The sequence below is a fragment of the Numida meleagris genome, chromosome 6, assembly GCF_002078875.1.
Source record: "Numida meleagris isolate 19003 breed g44 Domestic line chromosome 6, NumMel1.0, whole genome shotgun sequence".
Lineage (NCBI taxonomy): Eukaryota > Metazoa > Chordata > Aves > Galliformes > Numididae > Numida > Numida meleagris.
The window spans coordinates 2,725,139-2,746,716 of record NC_034414.1 but is presented as its reverse complement, the minus strand read 5'-3'; the positions used below and the strand labels follow the sequence as shown (position 1 = coordinate 2,746,716).

General features: G+C 41.0%; 1 protein-coding gene across 9 annotated transcripts in view; it reads left to right on the top strand.

Moving 5' to 3' along the window:
• The window catches only part of LOC110401422 (leucine zipper protein 2-like), a 188,762-nt gene that overhangs the window by 22,723 nt on the left and 144,461 nt on the right, over positions 1-21,578 (top strand). For 4 of the 9 annotated variants that reach the window (XR_002440373.1, XR_002440372.1, XM_021402543.1 and 1 more), the window contains exons 1-2: positions 16,725-16,842; positions 21,211-21,278. The exons of 3 other annotated variants lie outside the window; for them this stretch is intronic. The gene's annotated coding sequence lies outside the window, so the exon portion shown is untranslated. Of the gene's footprint in view, positions 1-16,724; positions 16,843-19,845; positions 19,924-21,210; positions 21,279-21,578 lie in introns of those variants that run through there. 2 more of the 9 variants (XM_021402537.1, XM_021402542.1) reach the window with 2 other exon arrangements.

Genomic DNA, 21,578 nt, shown 5'->3' with positions numbered 1-21,578 from the left:
AGCTGGTGCTTGGAAGTGCTAATATAGCATATAGATATGTGCATTTATGAATGCAAACACATGCAAACTTAAACGCAAAAGAAAATAAAAGCCTTGAGCCCAATGGCTAGAAAAAATGGACAACTGGAGGAGACTGAAAATAGCGCAGGCTCAAAAGGAGAAGAAAAATACAGAAAGCAGAGGGGAAAGACAAAAGGAAAGTTGCAGGAAAAGGTTATGGTAAATAATAAGAAATTTATAAGCAACAAAAGGTCAGTGGAGAAGAAGGCCAGGCCTCTGTTTGATAGCAGCAGTAATTTATTGACAAAAGCAAGTAGAGTGCTAAGAAATTAAATGAATTCTGTTGCAGTGCTTGCAAAGGAGAACCAGGGTGAGATGCCAGAACTAGTCATACATTTTCCCACAGAGCAGAGCAGTAGTGGATAAAATAGGGGTTGTGCCAAAACTGATGCTCCAAAAATTAGTGTCTGATCCAGAGAGCTAGCTGGATTGCACAGCTGGGGGTTGCAAGTCTATCTACATCAGAGCTGTGCCTAGCACTGCTATGGGAACTTGTCTTCCATTTACCTTCCCCTGTTTTCATTCAAATGATGATTTATTTTCTCATTAAAGACTCTCGTATCACGTATCTCAGCACTATCAGAAAACTGAACAAATGGTATGCTACATATTATCCTTGTTAGAGCACAAAGTGTGACATTTTTATATGTATATTTAGGCTTTTATATATGTGCATGTGTCTATATATATTGTACGTATATATATCATGTACATATATAGAAAGAAGTGAAAAAATTGTATGCATGTGGGCTGAACTCTGGATTTTTAACAGCAGTGGTATGAGAAATCTTAGCTCAAAGACCCTGGGAATGTTGGTTCTCATCACCTATTACTTTCTTAGGTAATACAAACTTTGCTCTTCAGTGAATGAAATGTGGCTTTATGTTGGGAAACTGAATTTGATGGCGGTGTGACAGGAATTTGGTACTTTGTCTTGCTGATGCTGCACGGCTTATTTTTCAAGTTGAAGCTTAAACTTTTGGCCTTTGCAATGTAAAGAACTGTGTTCCTGCCCGTCATCTAGAGTTGATAGAGCTGGTGCAGGGCTAGGGATGCCATAGGAAATGAATCATGTATGTGAGAAATTGAATTATCCTCCAGGTATGGCTGTTTTCAATGACTATATTAACTAAAGCAAGGCTGTGGGAGTTTACAGTGTCTCCACTGTGTCTGTTGATATAGGATGGCTCTCACAGTAATAGATCTCCTTGGAATAAGAGGAGGAATGGAGTTTGCCTTGCTTTTAAAACTGAAATTTTTCCAGTGGCTATCTTGCTTCACACAGTTTGTATTTAATGATTACTAAATAGCTGCAGCAGAGGAGGATTAGGAAGCAGTTTTTCCTTTGGTTGCACCCTCTCATTGGGCAAAAAACTTCTTCCCTTGCTATTTTTCTTTTCTCGTTTGGATTTTCTCATCCCTTTTTGTTTTCTTTCCTCTCTGTTCTTTTCTGCCTGTTCTGTTCCCCTGCCCCTTATTGGTTCTGCTGACTGGAACATCTGGAGAGCTACTTTGAATCAGTGAGGAATTGATAAGCAAAATGCAGGCTGTTCTCAGAGAGCTCCGTGTTTGTATATGCTATGAAGGAGAGTTGCTGGGAAGTCTGTGGATGCTATTTCAGTTGCTTAAATAAATGGAGCTTTGTGTACAGCTAGCAAATTGCACTGGGGGGAGGGGAGGGAATTAATTTCAGTGTTTCTTCCCCCAAGAACAGCTGGAAGACCATAGTATTTAATGTTTCAACTTTCTCATCGTGGCTGCTTAGGAGCTGTTATATTTGATTGATGATATTTTGGATATCATTTTCAGTAAGGAAAGATTGAGTCTGTCTCTGGTTTCTGATCGGGTTTCTGTTTTGGCAGCTGAGCTCAGAGCTTCAACTGAGCTATGACAGCACTGATTGGGAAGCTGCTGCCCCTACTGCGTACTGATGTCGGTCACCCACTCAGTTCATTCTGCGACCTGACAAAGCTGGAGCTCTGCTGTGTGCCTGCATCACTGGAGTGCTGCCAGTTTTCATTCCAAGGAGCTGTCACAGAAACCATGGCTGGACTGAACAACAAACCATGCTTGGAGAAGGAATATACTGTTTTGATCCAATGCAAAAGTTGTTGCCTTACTCACCTCCCTAAGGAAGTTAGTGGGTGCTAATTAACTCACTCGAAAAAAGTGTGGTGTATGGGTCAACTGAAATAAAAACCTGAGAGGATGGCTCACATCTCACTTGCAATTAGAATATAGAGATGTGAGGGAGTTGACCTGTAAGTAGGAAGATGTGTCTTCTACACTGGACTAAGTACATCCCACCATAATATCAACTTCTCTTCCTTAGAGAAAGTGCTTATCCACCTTCAGGTTTTTAACTTTTTTCATGTTAAGCTGTGATGGTGTTGGGCATTATCAACATATGATATTGCTAATTCACTGCCACACTTTTTCAGAGGTTGCCGCATACAGTAATGAATAGAATAATCCCTCTACCTGTTTAATCGTAGAATGAATCATCGAATGGCCTGGGTTGAAAAGAACCTCAAAGATCATCTAGTCTCAACCCCCCTGCTGAGTGCAGGGGTCGCCAACCACTAGACCAGGCTGCCCAGAGCCACGTCCAGCCTGGCCTCGAATGCCTCCAGGGCATCCACAACCTCCTTGGGCAGCCTGTTGAGTGTGTCACCACCCTCTGAGTGGAAAAACTTCCTCCTAACATCTAACCTAAACCTGCCCTGTCTCAGTTTAAAACCATTCCCCCTTGTCCTATTGCTATCCACCCTCATAAACAGTTGTAGCCCCTCCTGTTTATGTGCTCCCTTCAAGTATTGGAAGGCAACAACAGGGTCTCCCTGGAGCCTTCTCTTCTCCAAGCGCAACGAGCCCAGTTCCCTCAACCTTTCTTCATAGGAGAGGTGCTCCAGCCTCTGATCATCTTGGTGGCCTCCTCTGGACCTGTTCTGAGAGCTCTGCGTCTTTCTTGTGCTGGGGGCCCTTTAATCCTTAAAGCATTTTTGTGAGACTTAATTACTTAAGGCCTGATCCGTTGCAATAATTTTTTTTGGCAGATTCAGGTGCTGAGCATATGCTGAGCATAATTTCCTTCACCTTTGTGTAGAATCTCAATATTTTTTTTTTTCAGTGAAGGCATCGCAGAAGTGTTAAGCATATTACTGTGTAATGACAGAAACGTTCTTTAAGGTTAATCCTATATTTGAATTCCTTAGTAATGATATTTATCTACTTATGTAGTAAGGGACTTCAAAGCAGGTCCGTTTATCTCTGAAATTGCCACTTTCATGACAGTAAGCAGAAGAGCAGAGAGGGAATGTTTAGGAGAAACCCCAGTTTGGGACAGCAAATATAAGACAGCAATAGGTCTTTTAAAGCTGGTGATAGCTACTTCTGTATAATGATGCCAGAAAAGAAAATTGAGATACTGATTAACGATTTGGCAGGGTTCTACTAAGTGTTGCACAGTGCTGGAATTTCCTATGTGTGCCAGCTCCTTTCGAATCTGCTTAATGAACAAGCTTTGATTAATGAACAGGGTTATTTTATTAATGTAATAAGTGGGTCCTTCCCCTCTGTCCCCTTTTTCTTCAGTGTTGCTGGCCTTAGTTCCCTGGGTGGCATGCTGTGAGCTGATAGCAATTGAGTGAGGACAGCAGAGAACTCCTGCAGAAGCAGAATTTTCCAAGGGTATTACTAGGTTATTGTGAATTTGCTGTGAGCAGAATGGAGAAAGAATATTATTGAGTAAGATTTGAGCGATGCAGTGTCTTTCTGACAGTGGTTTTCAGCTGTGTATCAGGATGTAAGGGAAGCATGCCTGCTGGGAGTTGAATTGAGATTAGTGTGTGCTCATCTTTTCAACACAACTGCAGCAAAAAGTGCATCATCAGTGCTTATATAATGCATCTAAATAGGGATATAAGAAATAATTCTGATGAGGGCTGAATAATGTGTCAGAATAACTGAAATCCTCAGCAATAGTGCTGGATTTGGGTGGCCTAATTTCGACCAGAATTTTACTGTTGATATTTCTTTTCAACTAGACCTGCCCTCTGTCTGTTAGAGGGGTGCATCTACATTGGAATTAGGCTTGTGATTTTTTTTTTCAATACGTTTTCTGCTACCCTAAGCAACTCTGAGAACATCAGTGGAAGTGGAGAGCTTTCTTCAATTATAATTTGTAGTAATCATGCTACTTAAACTGAAACTATATGAATACATGGATGGTTGGTTGGCTTCCTGGTTGGTAGCGTGCTTCCATCTCTTCCGCTGTTGTCTTAAAGGCAGCAATGTTATGAAGGGTTGTACAAGAGAGAAATAATGTGTGCATTCCACAGAACAAAGTAACGATACCTCAGGGTTGTTGTAGGTTGCTTTCCAGCATCTTTGACTTGCAAGATTTGCTCGGCAGCCTTATCCCACGTGACTACCACTACCAGTATGCTGAGGAGGCACCATCTGATTAATGAACACTGATTTTGAGTTATTCATTAGACTTCTTCCCTTGGAGACTGTCTTAATTAGCTAAATGAACAGGCTCTCCTATCAGTACACAGACAGATTGTGATATTTCAAAAACAAAAACAGGATGAAAAGGATGCTAATCATGTTCAAATAATGAGTGAAAGGATGGCAGACCGTTCAGGGTGTTACGCTTTTGGGACACTTTGTTCCACATAGCTCTTCTATTTTGCATAGCTTAGACATAAGATCAGTTAAATGTGGTGTGGAATTTGATGCATTTGAGTCATGTCCTAGATTTTGGTGGGGAAAAGATGGGGTGCATTTGAAATGTCTGGGACTTTCCAAAGATGGAAGCAAATCTAAATGACTGGACCGCATCTTAAATCCTAACCTTAATAAGGACAGACAGCTGAGTCTGACAAGGAGTGCTTAGCAGTGCTGTGCTTTTCTGTGTTGTCAGTGGGGTGAAGGAAATCAAAATCCATTCTAGCTGCTAACAAACTTAATTTCATGAGAAAGATTTGGGCTGCTTTAGCAGTAGACTTAATGGCATTTGCTTATTTAGTTTGATTATTGAATCTAGTCTCGTGGCCTTTCAAGTTGGACAGGTTAAAGTAGCTTTTATCTTTTTGTATTGAGGGCAGGAGGAAATTGTTTTAGCTAATGCAGAAGCAAAAATCTGCAGAAATTTTGAAGGGTCTTGGCATTTGTAGAGTCGTTCTATCCGATTCTAATGGCCAGGAGAATTCAAGTAGCAATTCATGTTAGGAATAGTCTGTGTGCTGAAGAATCTTCAGTTCACTGCAGCTCATTGCTGACTATTCTCAGTCACATTTCATTTTTTTTACATCATATATCTCTTTTGATCTCCATCAGTCAAACTGGTAGGGAAATCTCAAACACATCTGGTGTTTTAGTAGTTGCTAATTCTTTTACAAAATGTATGCATTTCTCTTTACTTGGTTTCATTTATTTCATAAATACATGAATGTGTGCCAGAAATTTGAGTAAAGCTTCTGGTGAGCTTACAGTTCATAACTGCAGTTGAACTTGTACTCTTAAATCTAAGGCTTTTGCAATCATCACCGGAACTGAGAGCAAAGCATTAGTTGCCTTGCTCTTCATTAGACTGAGGAAGTTAATCTTATTTTAATGACTTATCTCCTTAGTTTTATCTCTATTTGGAGCTGGAAGATAGGCAAGATATTTTTGAGGTGTTATCCACCACCTTTGTAGCAGTAATGCTGCAAAAACAGTACAGGTATTGGCTGTACCAAATGTGGTTAGAAGAAAAGCAGGGAACTGCTCTCATTTCAGCTTTTCTTCAATCACTTGCATTGAGGTACAGAATGCATATAGTGGAAAAGATTTAACAGTCTCAAGACCACTCAGGAAACAGGAGAGTGAGCTGGGAGGCAGTCCCAATTAAACTAAAGTTCTCCATTAAAAATAATAATAAAAAACCCGGTTGAAACTGGCTTCAATCTGGAGTAATAATATCCAATAAATGGAGAAATGCATCACTGATTCCAAATATACTTTAACACTGCCTTAACATTGTTTTTGGCTCCAATGTATTCCTAATGAAAATTATAACATACTGTTTTTAGTCAAGGAGGTTTCTAACTCAACATTTTCATGAATATTGAGATTTTCAGCCCGATAAATGTCTCTGCAAAGTATGTCCAAGCATTTCTTCCTCGGTTGCTTTTTTCACGAGCCTTCAGAAAGGCTTTGCCTTGTGCTGTACTGTCCGGGAGCACTACAGCTTCCAATAATGTGGAGAGATGGTTAGTGCTGAGATCTGGGGGGGTGGGGATGGGCAGCATCAACATCAGCGTGCTGTTTGCATTCCACCAGAGAAATGTAACCCTGTTCAGCTCCTGATAAAAAACCCACTTCCATTTCCAGAGCCATTTTTCAGGCTTCACTGAGTGGTCAGTGATGTGCCTTTGTGGTCTGAAGAATTAGGAAATGCTTCATGCCTGTCTGACATTCATGCTGCTCATAGAGTCTGTACTTCTTATTTAGTTCATTGGTTTTCCTGCTTTGAGAAACATATACCACCATTAAAAAAAATGTTGTTTTTTTTTTCCACTCCATTTCTTTTTTTCTGGTAGATATGTCTATCTCTTTCAAGACTATGGAAAATACAGAACAGCAGGTACAGTGTACTTACCTGCATCTAAAGAATCACAGAAGAGAAACAATGATAGAATCATGGGATGGTTTAGGTTGGAAGGGACCTTTAAGATCATGTAGTTCTAATTCCCCTTCTATAGGCAGGGACACCTCCCACTAGACCAGGTTGCTCAAAGCCCCATCCAAACAGTCCAGGCATGTTTATCAGAATTTGAAGTCTTGCCTGTGATGGTTTTTTTGGTGTTATCGTAATGAGAAGTATTTAATTGAGGTTTTCTTACCTCGTTGTTCCATCAGTTCTTCAGAGCTGAGCTAGGGCCCTTTTGCAGCTTCCCTAGATGTTGAATCGTTATCACAATAATAGCGCTAATTATGTGGTGCTGATGGCTGCCCATGGTGACCAGGGTAAGTGTCAGGAAGTCTGCGCGCTCTGGCTTCAGTTTTCTGGGTCTCTCCGAGGTGTGCTTGAAAATGAGATGATAATGAACAGAATTACTCCTTTCCTCTCTGATTGTGTAGCTTGACTTTTGATCCCTTACAACTGAGAGTGGAAGGAGTCTGTTGTGTTAATTTGGAAATGCAGAAATACTTGAGATGAAGAACAGTTCATCCCTCTGGAGTTTCTTTTGAAAGTGTGCTTTAAAAAGACCTATGCAAAAACCTTATTTTTTTTAAATGATATTATTATGAAATAATAGAGAAATAAATGTTTGGATGGGATGCTGAATTAATTTCCTTTTGACCTCCTGGTCCCTGATACTGTCCATCATTCTGACGATTTGAGAAATAACTGAATGAGATGGCAAAGGCTCCAGGAACCTGAGAACGAAGATTCTCCTCAGCAGTCCTGCCTCTATGCTAAGTAATCATGATGGATGCTCACCAGCCCTCATTCACCTTACATTGTAACAGGACCGTTATCCTCAAGTATTAGCTCTTATTCAGAAACTTGGCGACATTTTAGTTTAATTTTCCTCTGATGCAGTACATTGCCAATGAAAGTCAGATCATTAGTTGGGTTTATGGACCAGCAGCCTCTCTCCTAAGGCCAGAAGTAAATCTTTTCACTTGCTCTTCTGTAATTTGGCTCTCTTTGAGCAGTTTGAATGTACTCAATGAGTGCTAGCAATGGAGATGATTGATCATCAGGTTTCTATTTTAATTCTGGGGGTTGTTAGTGAAGTAGTTAAAAAAGACTGGTACCTAAGAAATCATTCCAGTATTCCATTGCTAATATGGCAGGTATACAAGTAAAAATTAATGGCAGCAGCTTTCCCCAAATGTTAACGCACAATAGTTAAATTAATGGCTCCAACGTCTATATTTCTTTGAGTTCTAGTTATTGTCCAAACCACAGAAGCTTAAGAGCAGGAAGCTTGTTTTCCCTGTCTGTAGTCAGCCTTCAACACATGTGTATCTATCAGATCAAATTTCTCTTACTTTTACTAAATAAGCAAGATGCATGAGTGTTTTGAAGGGCTTAATGTTGAACTCAAATCCCTCGAGCTTAGGTTGTCTGCTGAATGCCTCTAACTGCTGTAGTCTTCAAAGCTAAAGAGTTGTCCCTGAGATACTCATAGTACTCAGTAAACAAAAACAAACTTTAGAAGCCCTTGAGATGAATTAGGTGCTGTAAAAAGTCTGAACAAATCTTAAAACTTAAATAAGATGTTCATGTGCAGTTTCAGAGAACTGTTTCTTTGGAAGCCTGCTTAAAAAGTCTCTGAGTTTTGCGTTCACTGCACCTTGCAGCTACATTCAGCATACATGTGTTTGCAGTAGGCAAAACCTAGCGTAGACTGTGAGCTTCAGCAGCCTATGGGTAATTGTGTCAGCGTGGGTAAATGTCCAAAATGGAGCTTTTGACATACCAAGCTCCAACTAGTCTGGACTGGTTGTCAACTTTGATAACACCTGGACTAAAACAGAGGATTTTTGATGTGTTACTCGTAATGGAGACATGAGACAGAGGCAGCAGTTAGAGGCTGGCCATGTGTTGTTCTTCTGCACTTCAGCTGTTTCGTCTAGGAGAAGCAGAAAGATGAAGATAATGGCTGAAGGAGAAGCAACTACAAGTCTGGAACATGTGATGGGAGTTAATGGTGGGGGATGCTCAGGGACTTCTGCTGGTGAGATCCCAGTAACTGTGATGAGCTGCGTGGTGTGAACCAATGCGTCTTTCTACCTGACCTTGCTGGTCCTGCAATGGGGAATGTAATGCTGCAGGGGGAGAAGTAGGGAGCAAGTGAGTGAGTGTTAAACAGTGAAGTGGAATAAAACTGATCTTCATGGCTCTTTAATAAATCCCAGAATCTACACTGGCTATGGATTGCCACATTCTGTGTCACCTTTGACAGCGATGCCCAGGCTTGTGGCTTCTTAAGGTTGCATCAAATGCATAGCAGGGCTCTTAGTGAATGGGGAAAAAAACCTGACCTTGCCCACTTCATGCATGTGTCAGTGGAAAAGCTGAGACGGGAGTCTATAACGTGTTCAGCATGTGCAAGGTTTCTCTGTTGCGATGTTACTGAAAAGCTGCTTGGTTGCTTGGCTTAGAAGTTGTCAACAGCATAAGCTAGCTCCAAGTCTGCATCACTAGCTGCGTAAATAAGGCTCTGATCCAGCTACGCAGAGGTTGCAAAGGCTACTGGAGAGAGAGTTTCATTATGTATACTGGTCTACAAACATCCGGATTTGTGTACAGTTAGCAATGAAGCAAAACCGAGGTTTTCTTAATGAGGTTGCCAAAACAAAAGTTTCGTTGTTGTAGGGAAAAAAAGGCAGAGTTGCAACGACTTGTTTAAAAAGTATTGTTAGCCATAGACAGTCTGAACAAGCTACTGATCTCCTCATACGTGGTACTGAGGAGAACAGCTGTAAGGAAATAGAGTGACTGGGGTTTTTATCTCACTTTTAGTTACCAGTGCATTTAAAGTTACTGCAAGATAAAGGCATTTGGATGGCGTGGCAATGATACTCATACTGATACCTGACTGATCAGAACCTGCAGTAAATACTACAGACCTGATATTCATCACCTGATTCAGTAAGCAGCTCATGAATTCCCTTAAACACTATGTTGATTTAAAATACATATTACTGTGAATAAGATGAGGCTAGGTTATTACCACCACCATTTCATAAAATGCATCATGGACAGTCACAGCTGTCTTTGGACTTCATTTTTCTACATCCTTAAAGCTACAGAAGCTGAAAAATCTTAATTTATTTAGAAGTTCATATCAATTGAATATAAATGCTAACATCAGCAAAATAACACACTGGGGGTGTTCCAGAACCATGGGGATGTGACACTGAAGGACGTGGTCAGTGGGCATGGTGGGGTGGGCTGGGGTTGGACTTGATGATCTTAGAGATCATCTGGACCACCATCAAGTGGTCCAAAAGCAACGCAATGTTTTAAAGGAACTGCACCACAGAATTGGCTTCTATCAAGAGAATCATAGAATAGCATCATAGAATCACCAAGGTTGGAAAAGACCGACAAGATCATCCAGTCTAACCATCCATCTATCACCAGTATTTCCCACTAAACCATGTCCCTCAACACATCTAAACGTTCCTTGAACACCTCTAGGGACAGTGACTCTACCAGCCGTGGGCTGCCAGCTTCTCCAGGAGAATACTGTGGGAGAGAGTGTCAAAGGCTTTGCTGAACTCTAGGTAGACCACATCAGCAGCCTTTCCCTCATCCACCAGGCAGGTTGCTAGATCATAGATGGAGATAAGGTTGGCCAAGAAGGACCTGCCCTTCATGAACCCATGCTGGTTGGGCCTGATCCCGTGGTTGTCCCGCACATGAAGTGTGATCTCCCTCAAGACAATCTGCTCCATAACCTTCCCTGGCACCTAGGTCAGGCTGACAGGCCTGTAGTTCCCTGGATCCTCCTTATGACCCTTCTTGTAGATGGGAGTCACGCTGGCAAGTCTCCAGTCTTCTGGGACCTCTCCAGTTGACCAGGAACGCTAATAGATGATGGAAAGCAGCCCGGCTATCTCCTCCTCCAGCTCCCTCAGTACTCTTAGATGGATCTCATCTGTCCCCATGGACTTGTGGCAGTCCAGGTGGAGCAGTAGGTCTCTGACTGTTTCCTCCTGAATTGTGGGGGGTTTATTCAGCTCCCCACCTGAGACTTCCAGGTCAGAGAGTAGAGTACTCTGAGGATAGCTGATCTGACTTTTAAAGACAGATGTAAAAAAGGCATTGAGAACCTCAGCCTTTTCAGTGTCCTCAGTGGTCACATTCCTAGCCGTATCCAGTAAAGAATGGAGATTCTCCTTGGTCCTCCTCTTACTGTTAATACATTTGTAAAAGTTTCTTGTTCCCTTTTACACCAGCGGCCAAGTTACTGTGTTCAAGCTGGGCCTTTGCCTTTCTAATTTTCTCCCTGCACATCCTAACCACCTCTTTGTACTCTCCCTGAGTTGTCCATCCCTTCTTCCACAGGGGGTAGATTCTCTTTTTCTCCTGGAGCCTCAGGAAATGGTCCCTGTTCATCCACGCAGGTCTCCTTCCCCGCCAGCTCATCTTGTGGCTCAGGGGACAGCCTTTTCCTGTGCCTTCAGGACTTCCTTCTTGAGAAGCGACCAGCCTTCCTGGACCCCTTTACCGTCCAAGACCGAATCCCAAGGGACCCTCCCTAGCAGTCTCCTGAACAGTTCAAAGTCTGCCCTCCTACCTGAGTGTTGTTGCCCTTTGGGGTAGCTAGCAGCTCTGGCAAATATTCTGTGAGTTGGGGAGAAAAACAGGAATTAATGTTACATCTGTGCACGGTAGAATGAGCTACGAAAGCAAAGTTGGTCACATGTACACAGTATCAGTTGGTTGTAGAGCAACAGATGAGTTGAAAATTACTGTGGGGGTTGATTTGCTGAGCTGCTTTGATAAAATCGCGTGTCAGAGTGTCAGCATTCATCATTTGAAGAAAAATATAATGAAAATGGATATCTTAAATTGTTGTCATGGATTGAAATAGTTAAGGAAAAGCTTGAAAATTGTCAGTCTCTTGTCCAGGGTGGGGAATACATTTCCAAGCCAGCTGTACTGAAGTACACTCAAAAGATATTTCCTGTAAGGATAATAAAAATAGAGATTGACTGAAGTGGTGAAATTACAGCCTTTTAAATACATAGATCTCAATGGTCTACAGAGAAATGAGCTGTGGAAGAAATACAGAGGAAGGTTTGCTCAAAGATGCACTGCAAGGAAATTGTCAGCTGCTCTCCGTCTCAGGAAATCTCATGTCTCTGGTGAGTGGCTTACCTTAAAGGACTCGATTCTGCACACAGATAGCAGCCACAGAGAGATACTGCAGTCATCTGAATGCAGCCCAGTGCCTGCTCTGAGCAAGTTTGCCACTGAGTTGTTACACCTGGTGACTCATCTGCGCTGCATGTGATGGTGCACCTGACTGTCACATTGCCTGAGCATTTCCATTCTGCGCTAGCGTGCTTTGTATGCCTGCTTCCAGCAGTTGAATACTTGAGTTGTAAATTCCCTAGGCATCCCAGTGGTGATTCATGATAGTATGGTCTGCATTTTTTTTATATAACGTCGTTTCTAGAGTGTAGTTGGCTCCAGTATGTCATTAGGAGTTAAAGGGAAAAAAAAAAAAGCCCCTCTGCCTCAAAAAAGAAAAAAATAACATGCAATATACCAATCAGCCACAACAAAAAGCAACACTTTCTTTTGCATCAAAATTGTTTAAAAAAATGGAAAATGACGTGTAATGAAAGTTTTAAACTTCTTCCATCACTCTTTGTTCTCTCAAGGCGAGTCTGGCCTTGTTTTGTGTGTGAATTATTGAGTCAGCTGTGACTTTCATTCAATGTCCGCTACTTATTTACAAGAGATAAAGGATTCAAAGTGCTGTAAGTGAAGAAAAACATGGATTTAGATGGATGCTGAGATAGCACATTGAAACTAGCTTATTTTTTCCTGTTTAGCTGTAGTTAAAAAGGTGTCTATTGCACCTTTAAATTGCAGTTTGCAAAGCTGAAGTTGTGTAAAGCTTATGAGATCTGAATAGGAAGTTAGCGTTGTCACATACGGTTCACACTGTTGTCAAGAGGAATGGCCTCAAGTTGCACCAGGGAAGGGTCAAGTTGGATAGTAACGAAAATTTTCTTCTCTAAAAGAGCGGTGATGCACTGGCACAGGCTGCCCAGGGAGGCGGTGGAATCGCTGTCCTTGGATGTGTTCCAGAGCCGCGTAGATGTGGCACTGAGGGCCATGGTTAGTGGGCTGTATTGGTGGTAGGTGGCTGGTCGGACTAGATGATCTTGGTGGTCTTTTCCGGCTTTAATGGTTCTATGAGTGTATGATTCTGTGAAATCAAATGGGAGTTAATGTTTGTGGTGATCAGTGATTTCATCCAGCACTTCTGTAACAAAAGGCACAGCTCCCATGGTTGGCCAGTGCTTGAGCAGGGCTTCCAAGCAGTGGTAGGCACCACTTCAGTGTGAACCTGACTGATAACTTGAAAATAAAATACTGAAATAAAAACTTCTTAAGGAAATATGAGCTTGAAGTGAGTTCTCTCAGAACATGGGAGGCTCCTTAGGAACCCACTCAGCTCTCTACCTCTTCTGCACCTGGCCCTTCTTAATAAAGGCAGTGATAAATTTCAAAACGTTCAGATTCACTTCATCTCCTAGCTTTTGGAATATGAATATTCTGAGTTTGCTAATCATAAACTTCCTGGGGTTTCCTTAGGCCAATCACAGCCCAACACTGTTTGTTTTGTGACTATGATTGCTACCACTGAAGAGGGATGTGTGGATGTAGAAAGAGGAATTGCTTGCCTATGGCAAAGGAATGTCTCTGAGATGTGTTTAGGAAACATAATAGAGTGTATGTATTTTCAGGGAGCAGAATTGATCTTCCATCCTGAATATCGGGGAGCAGCTTGAAGTTTGCAGTTGTTTCTGGTGGCTTACTGAGTTCTCGGGTTGGCTCCTTGCTGTAGGTGGACACAACTGCTGGAGCAGCCAAGAGCTGCTTCTCAATTGCCTTGACTGCATTAGAAAAATTCATCACTACTCTGAACAAACTGCTTTTGGAGGAGAAGCTGCTTATCGTGCCTGTGCAACAACACAGCACTAATCAATAGTGAAATACGCTGTTAAATAAAGCCAATTAGAGCCTATTAAAATATCATTTCACAAGGAAAATCCTATTGGTATTTAAGTGACAACTGGAGGTTTCTTTCTGAAGTGAAGCATCATTATTATTCAGAAGGGATGGAATTGTTTGGATACTGTTTTAAAGCCTTCAGCCCTAGACACTAGGTCAGACTGCCCAAAGCCTATCCAGCCTGGCCTTGAACACCTGCAGGGATGGGGCATCCACAGTTTCTCTGTACAGCCTGTTCCAGCATATCACCACCCTCTGAGTGAAGAATTTCTTCCTAACGTCTAATGTAAACCTCCCCTCTTTCAGTTTAAATTCATTCCCCCTTGTCCTGTCACTGTCTACCTGCATAAAAAGTAGGTCCCTTTTCCTTCAGCTGTGGACAGTGTGTTGTTTGTCTTCTGCTCTCTTCATGAGGAAAGCTGTATGAAACTTGTCACAGTGGATGCTCTAATAATTGCAGATGATACGTAGCTGAATTTTATTTTAGCCAATGGCAGTTTGCCTTAAGATGAGTGCGTGGGAACTGTTGAGTCCCAGCCTGAGCCACTGATTGAGCACCTGGAGGAAAGACCCAGTCAGCCCTGGGAGCACAGGTGGAGGCAATTCACTAAAAAAAAAACACAACAAACCTAGAAAAACAAAAGCGATGTGATAGAAATACAGCCTTGCTCCTGTGTACTGAGAACATCTATAGCCAAGACAACATGCTGTGCACTGTATGGCGCGATGAAGCCACAGAATAAAATTTTTTGCATGGAATAGTTACTTGTGTGTTTAAACTCTTAGTTTCAGGAGCAAATATTAAATTTGGGGATATTTGAAGGTGAGGGCCGAGTTACTCCACACCTCCTTTGTCCTAATCAGGCAGAGGGAGGTCCAGATGGACTTGATCACAGTGATAACTTATCTGTATCAACTTCTGTCTTTTTCTTGACAAACCACAAACAAAGAGGAGTAGCTGTTCTGTCCCATTTTCATGCAGTCATGCATGGCATGCTTACGCATACATGAATTTCCATCTACGTACAGATAGATACATAGGCGCATTAAGAAGAGTTTTGGAAATATCACTGAAAAAAAGAAATTTAGAAAAGAATTCCACATTCCTGGGGTTGAAAGGCATGCCTTTGCAACACTTGAAAGCAAAATACAAGCTATAAGAATAGCTTTATAGACTTAGATCAGTAAGTTATGGAATTAAGGAATAGTTGCAGCAGGAAGTGCTTCAGTCATCAGTGACAACGGTTTGTTCTCTCTGTAATAGCTGTAATTTCCTAAAATGCTGGCTAGTGATTTGATGTATTAACTTCGGAACACCAGGCTGTTTGTAGGCTCCTTTACCCAAATAATTTGGAAATGATGAGCTTTTTTGACCCACGGTGTTGGAGGCTGATGAAGTACAAAATGAGAAATACGTCCCTTGGTATCAGAGGACCTGAAAATTAATGAAGATGAAATAAAAAATACAGAAAGGATAATATACTGAAAGTGAAGCATGACAGCAAACCCACAGTGGTTCACGTAGCCATGAAAGAAATATACTGACTGTCAGAATCCAAGGTCCTTTAGGAAAAAAAAAATAGGAAAAAAAAAATAGATCGGTAACTTGCAAGGAAGTCTGCAGTTGCTTTCTAACTTTGTGGAGTCCACCTGACTTCCAAACAGGAATCTAGGGAGAAAATTTATTGTCATCAGTCTGAAATACCTGTTTCCAGCGTTCTTGGACATCTTACTCATTTCCTCTATGGAGGGTATATTGGATCACTGCTTTATTTTGTGCAACGTAGAGCTGGTCAATGACAGTAGTGAGGTTTATTGTGACTGTGGCTCCCAGTTGCTTTTCCCTATTGGGTTTCAGAGAAGTGAGTGTGAGGTTTGCCCTCACAGGGCCTTCTGATTCTGCGAGAAAACCCTAATGAAGGACACAGTAAGTTGTTGGTGTAGCATGAACAAACGCAGTCTGATGTTCTCTAGGCTTAACCTTATGACGAGGTAGCAGAGGGTATTTTAGAGAGCAAGGTGAAACATTTGAAAAGGGGAGATGAAAGATGAGTTTTTTCATTGATAACTGTTTTCTTCTCCTGATTTCTCTTTGGGATTTGAGCAGAAGTTGTCCATTAATGTCAGTAGGACAAGGCTCCTAAGGGTGCCTCCTGTTTTTCATCAGTAGTTATTGGGTTAAGGAGTGCAGCAGAAGAGGAGAGAGGGAAAGAAGAACCGATGGGCAATTATGCTGTAACCTGTATTTGTACAGCCTAAACCAGCTACATTTAGGGAGTGGGGGAGACCACCTTTCTGCTAACCTGATGGTGCAGCTACACTAAAAGCATCTGTCGCTTACTCAGATGATTTCAAGTACTCGCTGTTTACGATGATATTTTTGTGCAGCTGACCAAATTGCTATGGCTCTGCCAAGGAAGTTACACAACAGTGTTTGTTCCTCACCACCTGCTGCCTTATGAGCAGCAAGACAGAGAGCTGGTACGTGGCTGAGGAGCATCAGTGCCCCAGAAGGACAGTGGCTAAAGGAGGAAAGCGAAAATAATGTGAATCACATACTGTGTATGTCATTAGTAACCTGCAGGTTGGATTCGGAAAATATATTGCAAGCCTGCATGGAAAATACAAGCGGTATTACTTGAAAATTAACTTATTCAGTCCACATTTCTATACAGAGCTCACTGAGTTAAGGCAAAAAAAAAAAAAAAAAGCCAAGGTTTTGAATATATATTTTCAAAATGTTTACATTTGCAGCTCACCGGGCTTCTCCAAATATTTATCTTTTTTTTCCTTTGAAAAAAATTGGTATGCTCTAATTAGTAGGCAGATGTTCGTGGTTTTTCATTAGTTTGCTATCTGGCATAATGCTGCCTGTTGCTTTGTTGGGAATTAGGGCTGCTGCTTGGATGGATGCAGAGTGGCACTGGTTTTCTGAGTAAAGAACATGCATGTATGCAGCATCTGAAGCTCTTCATTGGTCCCTTCTGCTTCTTGCAAGAGCTCTACTGAAATGCAAGGTGAGCACCTGAAATCCAGCAGGGCATTGCTCTGCTTGTGACGGAAAATAGTTATCATCAAACCTGAATTTTTAGAAACTTGAACAAAATGGACAAGCGGCTTCAGGAAGCGCATATAGGCTGGATAACGGTATCCAAGGGTATTAAACCTAAACTTGTGCTCTAAGCCTTGTTTATCTGTGTGTTCTGTGTCTTACCTTCTTTGCTAAGGGTGGATTCCATAGTTGCAAGGTGCCTAGTAGCTCAGGAGATGGAAGTGCTGCCTAATGGAGCTCAGTTTATTGCATTTTTAAATGAGCGTATTTTTCTTGATTTTTCTTCTTCTCCTTCAAAAAGTATGAAATGCCAACTTTATTGGAGTAGAATTAAGTGCTTCTGTAAGCAAGAATAGCATTAATAGTGGAGTTGAGCTGCTTTGTTTTTAAGGTGCTGTAATATAATTACCCTTAGTACAAGTATAGATGGAACTAATGCATGAGTTGACTTACTGTATTAAAGCCACCATGGTTGCCTAAGTAATCCAATCCTTGCTTGCCTCACAGTGTTTCTGCAGTCGGGCTCAGTTAAGTCTACTGAAACCGTAGCTCTGAAGGTTTGCACAAGGTTGGGGAGAAACTATAACATAGTGTTGAATGTGAGGATAATCTGTAGTAGCAGAAATATGGTTTTAAGATGCCTGTGCTCAGCGCTGTTGAAGGTTCTGCAGCAGGCTGTGCAGCAAGGATGCCAATGGGGAGAAGTTAAAGAAGTATTGAAGAGGGTAGAGGTCAGTACAGTTCTATTAGGAAGATTTTGGTAAAGGAAAAGGCTTTCCCTAGAGGATGGCAAACCCAAAATGGAAAGCTTACTTCCTCAAATCCTGTATACTGCGGTTCTTGATCATATAGTCTGCTATCAAATTCAATTTTGATGGGCTTCACGTGGCTGCTTACAGCGCTCTGCCAGATTGTAATTAAAGATAATTATATGCTGGGTTTGTGACCTGCGAAACCTATTCTTGCTGTTCAAATCTGTCAGAATCAACCTCAAATTAAGAAGCTGGAATAAGAAAGTCTTGCACCATCAAATGCTGAAGTTCGTTAGTATGAAAGTATAAAGATCAAGGAGCAGACAGGAGAGCTGTCAGAGGATTTAACTACTTACTGTGGAACTTTACATGCTGTCATCTTCCTTACGGGAATGAGTAAATTGAAGAATACCATGAAGTATTAGTTTGCATTTCTTAGATCTGTACCACTTTCTGAAGTTATTCACAGCATTTTTAGAACTTTCCATTGTAAAATATTGATTAGAAACTTAGCATTTAGACACATCATCCTCCCTATCTAATGAAAAGAATTAGCTCAAGGATTATATTGATAATATTTACAAAATAAGACATTATTTAATATACTGTAGAGGGTGGCTGCATAAAATGTTGTGGTTTGTCCTAGACTAATAATAAATCTCAGTAAAAATGCTCGAATAATGTATTGAATGGGTTAGTCTTTGTTGCAGGTGATCTGTTATGGGTAAAAGTCACCATCCAGTAAGGTCTCTGCAGTACAAATTGCATGCTGATAGTTCTTCTACGCTTTAGAAAAGGTGAATAAACCCGTTTATCACTTCCTAGCTATATATTGAGCAAAGTTACATACTAATGTATTGCTGCATACTTCAGTTTGCCTTATCTGGACAACAGGCTCATGTTCAGCAAGTCTTACACACACACACAAAAGTCAATATTGTTGGCTGCTTAAATGTGAGGCTGATAGTTTGAAAAGGGCACAAGGACTGTGGTGTTTCAATTTAAGGCTGCAGCAGCATGATAGTTCATCCCTGTGCTCCGAGAGCCTCAGCCCATTTGTTTTCTGTTACTTTTAAAAACAAAAATGAAAAATATGAAATATTTTCCATTATACCTCCCATCTCAGACCACATACAAGCCCAAAAGGTGAGAAGAAATACGTCAGATTTGATTTGTAGGCATTGTGCTCTTTGACCATAAGAATTTGTTTTTTGAAGAACAACAGTAGAAAAGCAATTTATCTGAGTGTTTTTCTTACTTTCCTTAATTTAATTTTCCCATTTAAGTAATCTGCAATAGGGCACATTACTTCTGCTGGGTACCTTGGCTACAAAAAAAACAAACAAGTAAATAAATAGCTAAGGTAGATAGTCTCTCAGGCACTTATTTCAAAAGATGAAACAACTTGCTGCCTTGAATTCAGAGGGATTTGCCCCCTGAGAGTCTCAGAATACAACCTTATGAAGATGGAGCTAGAGCTACCAGAGAAGTACTTGGTTTTTGTTGGTGTTGATCTTTTCAGTGAAGTTGATGCTGAAAAGTGAGTATTAACGCAAACGCGGGTGAAAATACGGGAGCAGGTGGTTCTGAATTCATAGTGGAATGTTATGTTTAACCTGTGCGGAAGCAGAGCTCTTACCATCAGTGCACTGAGCAATATGCTGTCACCTTTGAAGCACTGTCTGAACATACTCAATCTTCTTGTCAGATAGAGTAGCTTAGGCGCTCAGCTCGAGTGCCATTAGAGGATAGGCTGGATGGGGCCCTGGGCAACCTGGTCTAGTGCCAGATCTGGAGGTTGGTGGCCCTGCCTGTGGCAGGGGGGTTGGAACTTGGCGATCCTTGGGCTCCCTTCCAACCGAAGCCATTCTATGATTCTGCGGTAGCATTCTATATCATGGTAGGTACTGTCAGTTGATGGGTCATTTTTCTCAGCTTAGGCCAGAACGTAGACATAGTTTTCCTAGTGAGTTACTCTGCAAAGTGTTTTTCTTGGAGGTTATTACTGAAATGCAAGTGTGCTTAGGGCTACGTCAGTCCACCTTATGCACAGTTCAAATAATGACTTTTTTTTGCAGAACATACTGGGATTAAAGAATGGGATTTGAAAGCTCACATGTGTATGCCATCTTGCATGCTGTGCTTTAATGAGATCCCTGTGACCCAGCCTGGATGTAATGAAAAAATCTTATCTGTTCTCTATCCTTCCAGCTTCTAGAATACTTGTTAGACATGTGGGCAATTGCAAGAACTCATCTTTCTTGAAAGAAAAGCAGCAATCATCCAGCTGTAAGGTGAAAAAAGCTTTTCTTTTAGCTATGTACCCTTACACAGTCCTTTGTGTCATTCTTTTTCTCTCTTACAGCTTCACAGATTAATACGGGCCAATTTTCCTTTTTCTTCTGCTAGAAAATTAGGTTAGAGAGTAGAGATGGGAAGGGAAAAAGCATGCGTAGAGATCATAACGTTGTGGTTCTGGGTTACTCTGCAGGGATTCAGTCTTCTTTTCAATCACTTAGCATTTTTAATGATTTTTGTATGTATGTGAACATAATTTTACATTCTCCTCGATCTAAAGAACTGGGGGCAGTGTATTGGAAACCTGCTGAAACCTCTGCCCTTAACACTTTTCTAGTTGCAAGGTGAGCTGAAAAGAGAGAGAGTTTGAGGATTGCAGCTTTATCTTGGGGACTGTGCTGAAATAGATAATTATCAATTAGTCCTTGATTCAATTAGACTTCCACAGTGAAATATGATAGAACCTCAACTTGACCAGATTCTGAAAGGCAAAATGGTGCATTTCACAAAATGTAGAAATGACAAGAAAAAGTCAATGGAACATGAAATCTTACAGCGCTACCCTGGAATCCTGCTTGGTTGGTTTCTTTCATTTAAAGATGGAGAAGAACTTGTTGTAAGGTAACAAATTAACTATAACTTTGTACTGAAATGCAGGAGTGCTGAAGTCAAACTGAAAGAAATGAATTTTGGAGGATTATTTTCTCACAGTACCATCTAAACTTACACGCACTCAGTTGTTGTACGCCTGGGGTGTTGTATCTTTTTGTGCTGCTCAGGGCCTCTCTAAGGGACCTTTTGGGTATAACTGGCTTGGCAGAATGGCAAGTGACTACTGGGCTGGGAACCAAAGTGACCACAGCACAAATGTTTTTCAGCAGTAAAAGTAAAAAATTAAAAAAAAAAAAAAAAAGAAAAGAAAAGATTTTCAAAATAAGGTGAAAAGTTCCCTCTTTCCCCCCCTCTCCTCTTTTGGCGGTATTAAAGAACTCAGTGAGAGATTGTTAAACTATCTCAGCAGCGTTGATTGAAACTGAACGATAGTGACTTTGTAATTAACGAAGTGTCCAACTTCATCATAATAGTTCGTTTTAATATTGGTAATATTTGTGAAGTAGATACCTAAACAGTACATGTACTGGCTTTAATTTGAAACTTTAGATCAGTGAAGAAAACCAGAAGTTGGAGTGTTGTGAAGACTCTTAGGCCATAAGGGTTTTCACAAGCTCAGTATCTCAGTCTGGAGCTGAAATTTCCTCTGTCTGTTTCACTTTTTGCTGTAGATAGGATCACAGATGGCTGCAGAGAAGTGCAGATGCTGTTTTCCTCCTGTGGTTCCCAGCACAGTAAGGTAGGTAATATGCAGTGACTTAATATCTGAATTTTTTCAGATAAACAGGACAGAAATTTTCCTGTCGTACTTGTTCAGTCTACTTGACTGATGCTTTATGCTGTCCATACAAATATATAGTAATGAACTGATTTAAGTTTTAGATTATTAACGCTGTGTACATTAAATGTATAAATAACTAATACAAGAAATAAATGTAATGCCGTGGTAGTCTTGACACAACCACTTCAGACTCTGTGCTTAAGTAATAAGGTGCAGTTGTTCCATTATAATGTAGAACCTACAAGAATTTTTAACTAT